General features: G+C 35.7%; 1 protein-coding gene across 6 annotated transcripts in view; it reads right to left on the minus strand.

Moving 5' to 3' along the window:
- The window catches only part of LOC117678686 (VPS10 domain-containing receptor SorCS1), a 415,591-nt gene that overhangs the window by 97,973 nt on the left and 305,302 nt on the right, over nucleotides 1-12,316 (minus strand). The gene's annotated exons all lie outside the window — the stretch shown is intronic.

The raw sequence follows: 12,316 nt of genomic DNA on the forward strand, positions 1-12,316 counted from the left end.
TTTCTTTTTTTTTTAAAAAAAAATCCATTATTGATGGTTTGGGCAAAAAAAGTCAGCGGATAGAGTAACTAAAGCACTGTGACAAGAAAACTATAGTGGCTTGTCTAGGCAGTTGCTAGCAGTCAACAGACACACTTGAGGCACCACACTCAAACATCCCCCCCCCACATATATTCAGACAATACATGTATAACTTTGTTATAACTTTGTTAAATTTGGTGCTCCAGGACTTCTCTACCAAAACACTTGTTACAGCTAAGTAATGTGTCATATAAAAGCCACAATCTAGTTGGACCAAGCTTTATGGTCATGAGTGTTTTGTGTCTCTGTATCTTTCTTGTCCTTTGTGTATTTTGAATCACTCAGTTATACCAGAAAATATTTCTTCATTCTAAAAAAAACCTCTCTGCTTAATTTCCCAGTGCAGTTGATTCATGAAGCAATAAAGGCTGTGCAATGATTTAGAGACATTAATTCAATTTATTGTGATATTGTTAGTGCCATTTTAATATATTTAATAAAATACATGTTATAATATACAAATGAAGCTATATACTGGAGACATCAATAAGGGTAACAATTTTTCTTTAATAAATAGCTGATATTTTTGGGAAAGTGATTTGAGATATTTCTAATCCACTTTTTAATGTGAGAAACACCAATTTTATAACTAATCGAATACCTTGATCAATTTCATGCTTTTAATGAGCAATCCAAGATTTGCATTCTGCTTCCAGGGAAGAAATGGCAAACTGAATATAACTTTACTAAGAGCAGAGCTGATGACTATGGCAGAATGAAGAACTGGCAAATGGATTGACTGTTTGCAATTTTTCTCTGGACATAGAGAGGTTTGCCATTATAGACAGACTGTACTTAAAAATTATGAATATGGAACAAATTTTATTGGACAAGACTGAGACTAATATGAAATTGTATTTAAGGCTTCAGGAATGATATGCAAAAATATGCTACACTGGTTATACAAATAAAACCAACTGCCATTTTAATAACTCAAAAGATGTATGAAAATAGTAAACCAAAACAGTGATTTGGATAACTTTTCTACATTGGGTTTATAAAAGAGATGTGCACAAAATGTTGTGAAAAGGGACAAAGAAAAAAATGAATAAACTTCCAGGACGATATTGAAGGGATTAACATTTAGGACTGTTAAAAGGAAGGGATATAAAGATGATTTATTTGACCAAAATTAAAATATATTAGCTATTACATCTAATAAGCTTTAATGGACATTTGCTGACCAAGACTGAACAATGAGGTTTTAAGGATTTGTTTATAGATAAGAGATGGAATATGAGAAGAAGAGATCATTTGCTGTATTTTAAAGGAAGGTGATAATTTATTGAAATTGTTTATGATTGCGATGAAGGGATGAATTCTTTAGAATTCTTTAGAATAGAATAGAATAGAATAGAATAGAATAGAATAGAATAGAATAGAATAGAATAGAATAGAATAGAATAGAATAGAATAGAATAGAATAGAATTCTTTATTGGCCAAATGTGATTGGACACACAAGGAATTTGTCTTGATGCATACACTCTCCATGTACCTAAAAAAAAAAGATGCATTCGTCAAAAATCTTAAGGTACAACACTTACAACACTTAATGATAGTCATAGGGAACAAATAAGCAATCAAATCACATTAGAAAACAGTCAATATAAATCTTAAGGATACCAACAACAAGGTTACAGTAATCATAAGTGGGAAGGAATGGGTGATAGGAACGATGAGAAGATTAATAGTAAGGCAGATTTACTAACCAGTTTGACAGTGTTGAGGGAATTATTTGTTTAGCAGAGTGATGGCATTCAGGAAAAAGCTGTTCTTGTGTCTAGTTGTTCTGGTGTACAGTGCTCTATAGTGTCATTTTGAGGGTAGGAGTTGAAACAGTTTATGTCCAGGATGTGAGGGGGTCTGTAAATATTTTTACACCTCTCTTTTTGACTCGTGCAGTATACAGGTTCTCAATGGAAGGCAGGTTGGTAGTAATCATTTTTTCTGCAGTTCTAATTGATATTAATTTCTTAATATATATATTTCTTTTTCTTTACTATACTCTTATAGACTCCCTTCCTTCTTTCCTTCCTTCCTTCCTTCCTTCCTTCCTTCCTTCCTTCCTTCCTTCCTTCCTTCTGTGCATTATTTTGTCTTCTTAACTGTAATGTTAAATAAAAGTACTAGTTAAAAATACCTTCTGCTAAAAAATACTTTTTTCTCATAAGATAGCTTCTCCTAATCAAATCCTCATATAATTTGCTACTCACAGTGACTTCTCCTATCTAATAGGGCAGGCTCATAGGTTCTGATTCTTAACACTATCTACAGGGTCAGGGAGCAAAGTCTTCTCAGTTGCAGTTTCTGCTTAGAATAGTTTACCTCCTAGATTTGAGTTTTAAGAAAGCAATAATAATTTGGCTTTTTAAAGAAGCTCGGGTCTGGTATATATTGGGAATGCCTAGCATGGATTACCTGGTAATGTACACTGTTCCTTGGTGATGATAATATCTTTCCTATTTTTTATTCTTAATTATATTATTTTGTTAAATTGATTTACTATTTCAATCTTTATGCTGTAAGAATGTGACATGTTGGATCAGAATGGATCAGAATAGCATATAAAACCCAGAAAATAAAATGAATACAAAACACTTAGAATATAATCTTTTTATAGCTGACTGTTATGTAATGAAGCAGCCCTTTCATTTTTTAAAAAAAAAAATGATTTATATGCGGCCCTTCTCTGGAGATTCAGGGTGGCTTACAATGTGTTAAGCAATAGCCTTCATACTTTTGTTTATTTATACAAAGTCAGCTTATTGCCCCCACAAACTGGGTCCTCAATTTACCCACCTTAGACAGGATGGAAGGCTGAGTCAACCTTGAGCCTGGTGAGATTCGAACTTAGAGTAATTGCAGACAGCTGGTGTTAATCACAATGCTTTCAGTCTGCTGAGCCACCAGGCCCTTGTTTCTCTGCTTGATGCAGTTTAAGATAGCAAACTAAACCATCCTATTTTCTTGGTTTTTTTTTTTTTTAACATAGTTCATAGTCTTTATACCAACAGCTTCCTTATTCCTATTATTCGTTGTTGTTGTTGTTGTTGTTTTCATTTTAATTATTTCATCAAGAGGTTGCAATCTTGCATAGCCTGTTCCATGCCTTGTGCATTTTTCTGAATAAAAAAGGTAATTTTGAAACCATAAAAATAATTAAGCCATAAATAAATAAATAGGACATCCAGGGTTTACAAGGTTGGTTTTCTTTTACAAGTTTTTCACAGTAAATCCTCAGGCTTTTTTTTATAAATACAAGAAACCCCAAAAAGAGACTGAAAACTGCTATAGAGACAATTGCTGGAGGAAAACATAATCAGATAAAGTTGACTGCATAAGTGGAATTGCTGCGTTGCTATGCACTGTTGGGCTTTAACCTAAACTATCCAGGAACATTTAAAAGTTCTTAAGTGCAAGATAATTAAAAATGAAATTTTATTAATTGAGAAATGAAGTAATTGTGTGGGTAAAATTTCCTTACATAATATGAGTTGGATAACTAAGTAATTGCAGGATGCATATTCAGAATTCAGAGATTTATGGATGCTCCTAAGAATTGTCATTGTTCTGTCCACAATATTTTCGCTCTTGCTGAATTTCATCTGAGGAGGATAGACACATGCCCTCTTATTTTGAACATATGTAGGCTTCTATAAGATATATAGCTTCTTCAGTTCAAGCTTCTTGGATGAGAAGCAAAATGTCTTAAAGGAAAAACAAAGAAAGTCTAGTTGCTTTTTGAAAAAGTACCTTCGGGACAGCCATGACCTAGATGACTGAGAATCTCCATAAACTCAGTGATATACTGAATGCCTTCTTTTCTCTTCATGTCAGAAGCATTTTAAAATAAAAGTCATTCTTCAAAGGACTGAATATATACATGTACAGTTAAAATTCATATTCTTTTATTGATATGTATGTGTATCTCTCTCTCTCTTTCTCACCTCCTGGGTGTCCATATATTCTTTTTTTAAAGGAAATTTTAGCTACACTCTACCTCTTAGGACCCAAATACTATTTTCTTCCATGGGCCATACTTCATGCCCTGTCAGAATTTAAATTTCATTAATTAGATTTCACTAATGGGAAATTCAAAAAAATTTTCTGCCACTTTCTTTTTAGAATCAAGCTTGTCCTGAATATTAGCTATCCAAAATTATTGTTTTGGTGTTTTTCTGGAAACTGGAATATGTCATAACCAAAATACATATACGCTACTGTTTTCTACTCATTTCTTCTCTATTTTTCTATCTCTTATGTACCTCTATTCTTCCAATCCCACCAATTCTTGTTTTGCCTGTACACACCAACATTTTCTTGAAATCTCCATGCTTATTCACATTCATATCAGATGACATATTAAAAAGTTTTTAGTATTCTTTGTTGCCTTCTCATATATTACACTGAATATTTCAAAATTTTCATTAAAGGTTTTTTCATTTGAGATATACAATTCTGTGAAACAAAGAAGTTGTCCAGTGGTACAGTTATGGAAGGCTGACAAAGTCGTGCTGTGAAAATGATTCCTAAGTGTTGGAAGAGGTGGAAAGGCAGAAGTATTTATTAGGGAACCTCAATCTTAAGAAACCTCTGATGTATTTCTGATTGGTTAAGATGTTGGGAGGCAGAGTATATTTAGAGATAAGAACTGAAAGCATCTGTGCTTCAGTAGAAGGGGGAAAAAAACCAAATCAAATATAGGAATCAAATGGTAAGAAAATGATTATTGCACAGCAATCGTCTGAACAAAGCCTGTGAATTCTTCCACAAAAATGCTGAATTTTGGCCAGTGGCATTAAGACCATTCATCCTAAAGTAATTTTAATTTGTTAAATATATAGTATATTAATACTTAATTTAATAATCACAATAATCACAATTTAACTTTTTTCCACCTTGTAATTTACTCAATTTTGTTTGTAATCCTACCGTATCCACTCAGATGAATGCATATTCTACTAGACTGAATATGCCACTGGAAAAAAAAATGTTTGTTTGTTGGATTGCTGCCTGACAATGATTGTGTCCCAAATTAAAGAGAAAACAGAATGGAAACACAATAGAATACAAAATAATCAAAATGACATCTGGCCAATCAATACAAATGGAAAAAACAACAGAACAACATTTTGTTCTGCACATTGCATGTTGTCAAATGACTGTAAATTTTTTGTTGTGAAAATTAATGTTTTTCTGTATTTTTATAATAATTCTAGATGACTGGATTTTTCTTAAAATTATTTTAAATTTAGAGTATTTTGAATAGCAGTAAACTGCTATTTTTAATATGTAATTATGTGCTTATTTTTCTTTTTCTTACATTACCACACATACACAAAAATATCACTGCCACTGAATCATGATTCTGCTATCTCATTGTTGTACACAATGGAGTATGACGGAAACTTCACTTTTATTCAAACCAGGATATAAATAAAAAAAATTAACCATTGAAAACAAGGATGCTAAATTAGCAATGGACTTGACATTTTAACATTATTATATATTAAAAAGACTCCCAAATGCAACACTGATTAATAATAAGTTTACATGAAAGTTGAATTTATGAAGTAAAGCTGGGATTGTAAAATATAAAACAAATTCATCTCTTTAGATCTTTTCCTTTTTAAAACTTGGAAATGTCACTCACTTATCTTTTTGGTAGCATTTTGTCTCTTTTTGAAACAGTTGATAGTATTATTTAATAAACACTCTGCAGGCCAACATTTTCTTGATACAGATTTTTAGAAAAGATAACACTGAATTAAGAAAACACCATGATAAAAAACAACATGTTAATGACTCCATCACTGACTATTGGGGGCAAGTCTTTGGTCCCCTCGGAGAGGGCTCGCAATCTGGGAGTCCTCCTGGATACGCAGCTGTCCCTGGAGGAACATCTGATGGCTGTTGCCAGGGGGACTTTTGGTCAGGTTCGCCTGATCCGCCCTTTCTTGATCGGGATTCCCTGTGCACAGTCACTCATGCCCTCGTCACCTCTCACCTGGACTACTGCAACGCTCTCTACATGGGAGTCCCCTTGAAGAGCACCCGGAGGCTCCAACTGGTCCAGAATGCGGTCACAGGAGCCGCATGGCACTCCCATACAACACCTCTCCTGCGTGAGCTGCACTGGCTCCCAGTGGTCTTCCGGGTGCACTTCAAGGTGTTGGTTTTCACCTTTAAAGCGCTCCATGGCATAGGACCTAGTTATCTTCGAGACTGCCTGTTGCTACCGTCGGTCTCCCATCGACCTGTGCGCTCCCACAGAGAGGGCCTCCTCAGGGTGCCATCAGCCAAACAATGTAGGCTGGTGACCCCCAGGGGGAGGGCCTTCTCTGTGGGGGCACCTACCCTCTGGAATCAGCTGCCCCCAGAGATAAGGAGAATCCAAGACCTCGGTGCCTTCAGCCGTGCCCTTAAAACCTTCTTTTTCCAGCAAGCCGGGCTGGCCTAACACTTTTTAAAATGTTTTTAATTGTTTGTTATTGTTTTTAATCATGGAGCCAAATTTATATATATCTTTTTAATTGTATTTTAATGTTTGTAGTTTATGCTTTCACTTGGCTGTTCACCACTCTGAGTCCTCAGGTAGAAGGGCGGTATACAAATTTAAAAATAAAATAAAATAAAAATAAATGTTTTGTATTTAAATCCAATAAGATATCAAGATACTAGATTATAAATTCACAAAAGTCTTTTCAGGTAAATAAAGGATATGTTATTGTCAGAGGTGACTAAGTAAAACTTTGTATCCATCATTAATTTTAAGGAGATAAGACCATCAGAGATACAGTTACATGCAAAAATTATTCCTGCTCAAATTGTATTTTTCAGTTGAATGAACTGAAACTAACACAATCTCTACATGCTACGAAGTTAAAAGTATCATCTTTCTGCACATTTGAATACTTGCTTACTATTTACGTGCAATTGTTTATACATTCGAGATAAGAAAACAGTGAAAATAGTAGGTGCAGAAATATGGATAACTTTCCCGTCAGTGCTTTGTAACACCTCTTTTGGCAGAAATAACTAGTTCAAAGAGTGTAGATAGCACAAATGCATTAAGATTTGCAGGGAAATATTATTCTATTTAATATAATGTAGAAACTATGTTAGTTTCTGTTCACTCAGAGACTCATTGAAACATGTAATTTGACTGGTGTCTAAACTTTTGTATGCATCTGTGCATAAGTAATTATGTTCCTTCTTAATACAGCATAGCATTGCCTGAAGTTCTATATAAAGAGGCTGAATAATTAGGAATTATTTTTAGAAAAAGCCTGTCTGCACTCTGTTACTTTTCTCTAGCCAAGCTTGACTGTCCCTATTCAGCACATCCAGTTCTCCAAAGCACTCCATAGTCTGTGTTACACTGGAATGGTAGACATACTATAGATATAACTATTCACCATATGCCAATTTTGCTCAATACTAACACACACAAACACACACACTATGTAAATCAATAAAAATAGTAAAAAAATACACTATTTAATGAAGTTCTGTTCCAATGACGAAGCCATTAAGTGAAAAGGCTGCTAACTGAACACGTGTCTGAGAGAGAATTGGTGTGAACATCACTGTTGCTGCTGCCTCATTCAGATAAAGTTCTCTCATAAAACTATGCCTCGTCAGGCACACAAAATTTGGTCATAAGTGATTTTTGTTATTACTGCCATATTTGCAAATGGCTGCTAACTGAGGTAGTCACTAAAACGAGGAATGAATGTATATAATAAAACACTGATTTTATTTATATAACCACCTGTATTTTATTTTATTTACTGTATATAACCTTTCATCTCACAAAATATGACTTTGGATGATGTAAAATACATTCACAATTAAAATCATAAAATGTATCACATAAATAATGGGTTAAAAAAAAAAGAACCAAAAATGCAGGAGGATAACACTCCTGCATTAGCAATGGATAACCATCCATTGCTAATGGGGATGGTTGGGGACTTATCACACTGATCCCCAAGTCTGATGGAAAAACTAAAACTTTAGAGAATTCCAGAAAACAGACAGGGATGGGACCAATCTCACCTCAGGGGAAATACTGTTTCAGAGGGCAGGGACTACAGCAGAAAAGGCATAAACTGTCTGTGCCTTGTCAGATGGAACTTATTGGTATTTGAGATCCACCGTATTCACTTCCTGCTGCACCTGATGGGATGGGTGTATGGTATGTAATCAGGAAAAGACGGTCCCCCAAAAGCCTGGATCCTATGACATGTAGGGCTTTAAAAGCCCCCAAAAAATCTCCTTGAATTGCACCCATAAATAAAGTGGCAGCCAGTGCAATTTGCATAAAAGAGGGATAACATGCACAACCTAGGGGTACACATGCAGCTGCACTCTGCATCAATTGAAGTTTCTGGATGTTCTTCGAGGATAGCCTGATGTAATGTGCATTACAGAAATTCAATCTGGTGGTGACCACAATGTGAGTGACTGTGAGTAGAGGTTCATGCTCCAGGAGAGAGTGCAACTGGTGCACAATATGAAGCTGTGCAAAGGCCCTCCAAGCCACAATTGGCATTCGCTCCTTGACAGGAGTAAGGATTTAAAACATGCAACTTCTTTCCCCAAATTAGAAACTACGGTTTTAAAAGCTGAATTATTGCTATAGCATACCTGAAAAGCCCCTACCCCTCTTTCAAGGAATGAGTCTACACCACCTTATTGTTTAGCAGGGTTAAATTCCTTAATCCTGTGCCATCAAAAGCCACCAGAGGGAGCCAAAATCTTTTTGTAGTCTTCACTTTTGGTGGCTCTCATCAAAACTAAAAAAATCAGGTGAGACGATAACATTTTCTAGTTCTACAAGTTCGTCTGCCTGGGTGACTGGACAATTGAGTGGACATTCACCATGGTTCACATATCGCAGGAAATCTAAATCTAACCAAAGTCTGTCAACCCAGGGAAGGGGAGTAACAGGAGTCATTACTATAAGTGAGCTTCAGGTCTGAGGCTTCCTCAAACAATTATTCAGCAAATAAACATGACAGCAAGTATCTATGTCACATATCTCAACTCTATGGTGGCACAAATGAGCAGTGGTGACATTTTTCATTGCTGCCTCTGATACCTTTCTTTCTCATATATACTGTACATACAGCAAAAACGAGTCTCTTCCCAGTTCTAAGGACCCAGATCACAAATATATTTTAATTCATTTTATGGATGTTCTTGATACACTGAACTACCCAAATAATCTGGATTCATACAACATACCAAGCTACAGAACGGTAAAGAAGATAAAGGTGTCTCTGTGGATTTAACTCCCCTAATCATTGTCAACTATAGGGGGCATTGCTCATCTATATTTCAAGGCAGCACTGACAAGACATCCATGATCATGTGGCCAGCACAATGTCTCACCAAGGTGGTACTTATTTATCTACTTGTATTTGCATGCTCTCAAACTTCTAGGTTGGAAGGAGCTGGAGTGAGGATGAAAGCTCTCTCCATTGTGTGGCACTTGGATCTCAAATCTTGGCTGTTGGCATTCCAGCCAACAAACCCAGTGTCTTAACCACTGAGCCACCACACCACCATACAAGCTACTGAAAACCTAACCAAAATTAATAAAACTTCTCATTCTGTGTGAATTCCACTGCTAGATTGATAATTGGAATGATGTTCAAGTGAACAGCTCATTGAATAGATTTCACCTGAAACTCAAGGTGTTATCTACTGGGAAGAAAGTAGTCCCTATAATGTAGAAACTGACATAGCAAATAAAATGTTTCTTGGATTTCCAATAAGGCTCTGCTTCAGAGGTGGTATTCAGCAGGTTCTGACCAGTTCTGGAGAACCGGTAGCGGAAATTTTGAGTACTTCGGAGAACTGGTAAATACCACCTCTGACTGGCCCCACCCCCATCTATTCTCTGCCTCCCGGGTCCCAGCTGATCAGGAGGAAATGGGGATTTTGCAGGAACCTACCCCTGGACTGGGAGGGAATGGAGATTTTACAATATCCTTCCCCTGGAGTCAGGTGGGAATGGAGATTTTATAGTATGCCACGCCCACAAAGCCATGCCTACCAAGTCACACGACGCCCACCAAACCATGCCCACCAAGCCACGCCCACAGAACTGATAGTAAAAAAAATTTGAATCCCACCACTGCTCTGCTTCTGCAGCAATATAAATTAGTAAACAAATAAATAGTTATCCTGAACTGCAAAAATATGGACACTTGTAGAGCCATCACTGTTAAAAATCTCTGTAGTTCTTTCTTTCCATCTAATATTTTGCTAGAGTTTTGCAATTCGGTATGCTATCCCTATAAGCAAGCAAACAAATCAATAAAATGTAAACGTCTTTCCCCATTTCTCTCTATCCATGGTATAACCATGACCGACAATCTCCTTTATGTACTGTGTCTCCAAGAACTTTCCTTCATCTCATCCCTGTCCGTACTCTGGATAGCCTTAAGAAATTCTTAGCTGTTACTATGTTAAAGTAGTGCTTTGCCCTTTAAGAAACCAACAAGCTGTGGCAGCTTTACTAAGAGTACAATCTGATTTGTTCACGGCCTGCATCTATGAACCAGAGCTAAAAGGCAAGAAGATAGGATTGCACAGTGAAGCAGAATAGAGAAATCTAATATTCAAAATCAGCCTATACAAAACCTACGCATGCAAACTGTTGTTCAAGCTATTAGTTGATTCTCCAAGCTAAATATTGGCTGAAGGATCTGGTAGATAAAGAATCTGCCATCTTGCCTTACCAGTTCCCAACTGGGCTGAGAAAGGTGACTGGCAAAGGGGGAGAAAGGGAAGGGCTGTGCTGATAATAGTTAACCCTACTGTCTAAATTGCCAATTATCCTACCCTTAAGGAATGATGACAGTAGTGTTCCCCAGATGGGAAAATAAGGATACAAAGGTAATTTTTGCTGATCTGTAAAGAAGAGGGTCAAATACTCCAAGCTCGGAAATTTCACCTGATTTTGAGATCTCAGAGGATTATAATTATTTTTATTTCAGTTTATATTTTGCCTCTCAGCCCATTGTATGAAATGCAAATAGTGTCCAAGAATGGAAAAGGTCATCAAAATTATAAGTTTACAATTACAAAACATTTCTGCGGATGTTCCTTTGATTAAATATTATGAGGTGGGGGATAGAATGTCCCTGAACTGCTATACTTAGAATCATAGAAAAGTAACTTAGTAAATCCTCTCTTCCCTTGGATTCCACAAGGGTAAGAAATGGTGTATGGATGAAAGGTCAGGAAACAATAGGATGCCATACACCAAGAAAATTTGTGAGCCCAGTAATAGAGGATAAGACCCTTATGGGGATGAAGTTTGGGGCTTAAAATTCAAACTAACTAAATACAATCACAGCATCTGAGATGTTTTGGGTATGGTTAAAAGGATCTCAGCTGCTGCTGTTAAAGCTGAATTGTGAATGTATACATTTTTTACTTTGTTCTTTCCATCCCACATTCTACTCTATCAATAATAATAATAATACAAAGTCCAAGTTAGGTATATTTGATAAGCTGACTGGTATTTGATTAGAGGATGAGTATTTGTGAAAATGAAACATGTGAAACTTATAGAAATCCAAAATTCAGTTTTGCACCCAAAGTCCCCCCCCAAAAAACCCCAAATATATAGGATAGATACATTATCATTAATTTTAATACTGTGAAATACGTTGCATCTGCCATGAAAAATGTTCTACTTGTAAAACCGGTAATGGCAGCGTTTTGTTCATTTGAGCAAGATCACACTTTACAAAATGTCTGAGATTCTGTTCACTTAAATGTCACCATCTATCTCTAAAACTCTTTATACATGATTTATAGTTCCAATACAGCTGTAATTTATGCTTCAACCTTTTTTCACAATGTGTGTTATTATCATAAGTACACACCAAAACAACTCTATGTTTCAGCCTACTGACAGCTATTGTATACTTTCCCTATTGTTGTATGAATTTTAAAGCAAATTGTAGGAGAATAGAGACCTTGATGGAAAAAAATCTGAAAGCAAAGATATTCCCCTGGATATAGAAAATCAATTTTTTTGTATGCCTTTGTAGAAAATTCCTATATATACAAGACGCCCATCAAAATTTGGATAACTTTAAACTTTTTATTTCACTTCAAGAATTTCAAGTTCCAAATGAATTTATGCTAAAACACAGCAATAATAGTTATTAATTATCTTGCATGGAAGTATAATGGAACTAGAAATCA

This window comes from Pantherophis guttatus, chromosome 6 (genome assembly GCF_059756535.1).
Source record: "Pantherophis guttatus breed Tessera chromosome 6, ASM5975653v1, whole genome shotgun sequence".
NCBI lineage: Eukaryota > Metazoa > Chordata > Lepidosauria > Squamata > Colubridae > Pantherophis > Pantherophis guttatus.